Raw genomic sequence first — 2,072 nt, forward strand, 5'->3', positions numbered from 1 at the left:
AAAATAGGAACTAAAAACAAGGACAACAAATAGAAAATAGTCACAAGTATGGTAGATATTAATCTAACTATATCAATAATTATTTTAAATTTCAGTGGTCTAAATATACCAATTAAGAGACAGAGATTGTCAACATAGATGAAAGAATGCAAATATATGTTTCTATAAGAGACTCAGTTTAATTTTTCTTGGTATATAATACTTTCATTTTTGCAAGAGAAGAGTATGAAGACACTTGAAAGAGATTAGAAGTTATGTTCTATATTCCCACTTGATGCTCCCCACTGGATGGGATTAAGAAAGCTACTCTACATCTAGGTTAAAAGGTATAGAGGAAGATATACCATGCTAACACTAATCAAGGAAGGACTAATGCTGAAACTGAAACTCCAATACTTTGGCCACCTCATGCGAAGAGTTGACTCATTGGAAAAGACCCTGATGTTGGGAGGGATGGCAGGAGGAGAAGGGGACGGCAGAGGATGAGATGGCTGGATGGCATCACCGACTCGATGGGCATGGATTTGAGTAAACTCTGGGAGTTGGTAATGGACAGGGAGGCCTGGCGTGCTGCGATTCATGGAGTCGCAAAGAGTAGGACATGACTGAGTGACTGAAATGAACTGAACTGAACACTAATCAAAAGAAAGTTGGAGTAGGGATTCCCCTGGTGGTCCAGTGGTTAAGACTACATTCTCCCAATGCAGAGAACTCGGGTTCAAGCCCTGGTCAGGGAACTAAGTTCCCCCAGGCCTCGTGGCACAACCAAACAAACAAACAAAAAAAGAAGTTAAAACAAAAAAAAGCTGAAGTAGCTGCATTAATTTACAATATAGCAGACTTTGGAGCAAGAAAATTATCAGGCATAAAGAAAGGCATTACAAAATGATCAAAGGGTCAATTTTCCATGAAGTCAAAACAATCCTTCATGTGTATACACCTAACAACAGAGCATCAAAATACATGAGTCAAAAACTGATAGAACTACAACGCTTGAAATAAATGAATCTACTTTTCTTATTGGAGACTTCAATACTTCTCTATTAGAAATGGACAGATTCAGCAGACATATTAGTAAGGACATAGGTAAACTCTATAGCACCATCAATCAACTGCATATAATTGACATCTATAGGCTATTCCATCCAACAATAACACAAAACACATTCTTCTTAAGTTCACATGGAACAAGACAGACCACACTCTGGACCATAAAACACACCTTAACAAATACAGGAGACTAAAAATCATGCAGAATCTGCTCTCAGACAACAACGGATTTAAATTAGAAATCAATACAGAAGGAGAGCTGGAAAATTCCAAAATACTTAAAGGCTAAAGTTACTAGTTTTCCTTTCACAATCCACCAGTACTTTGTGGGGAGAATATTTGAGACTATGCTAATTTCCCTTGTTAGTTTTAGTGTTTTTTGAGGATTCTTTCCTGAATCAATTATTATTATTATGGTTGCCAGATATAAATTCCTAACTACCTCATCCTTCTACATTTATTAATTGACATTCAACTGTAACAAATAGTTTTTTCTTCTTCCTTGTTTATTTATTTATGTATAACAGTATCAACTCTTGGATTCTTCTTTTTTTTTTTAAATATGGAACGCTTCACGAATTTGCGTGTCATCCTTGCGCAGGGGCCATGCTAATCTTCTCTGTATCGTTCCAATTTTAGTATATGTGCTGCCGAAGCGAGCACAAACTCTTGGATTCTTATTTTACTCAATGCATTCTAATCCATACTCTCATTTATTCTGATGCTTGAATTGTCCCATTTTTGGCCAGATGGAGCCACTTTAATCTACATCCTGTGTCCTTGTGACATACACCAACATTCTTCAAGTACTTTCTTAATTCCTGCCACAACAAGATTGTCCAAGTTCATGTGTATTTTCCCAAGTTCAGCCTACAAGCATTTTTTGTTTTGTTTTTTTAGTGTGGATTTAAAAACCAAGATCTAGGCGCTAGAAGAGCTCATTGTTACAAAAGTGTTACTGTTTTTAGACCCTCTTAGTGGACCAAGCTAAGAAATGTGTATATACATATACACATACACAC

At 36.5% G+C, this 2,072-nt stretch overlaps 1 non-coding gene across 1 annotated transcript; it reads right to left on the minus strand.

Moving 5' to 3' along the window:
- Positions 1 to 1,606: 1,606 nt before the first annotated feature.
- LOC136156640 (U6 spliceosomal RNA) lies at positions 1,607 to 1,713 on the minus strand. The gene has a single exon (XR_010661132.1). It is a non-coding gene; the product is annotated as a U6 spliceosomal RNA (small nuclear RNA).
- Positions 1,714 to 2,072: the final 359 nt, after the last annotated feature.

This window comes from Muntiacus reevesi, chromosome 1, assembly GCF_963930625.1.
Source record: "Muntiacus reevesi chromosome 1, mMunRee1.1, whole genome shotgun sequence".
Lineage (NCBI taxonomy): Eukaryota > Metazoa > Chordata > Mammalia > Artiodactyla > Cervidae > Muntiacus > Muntiacus reevesi.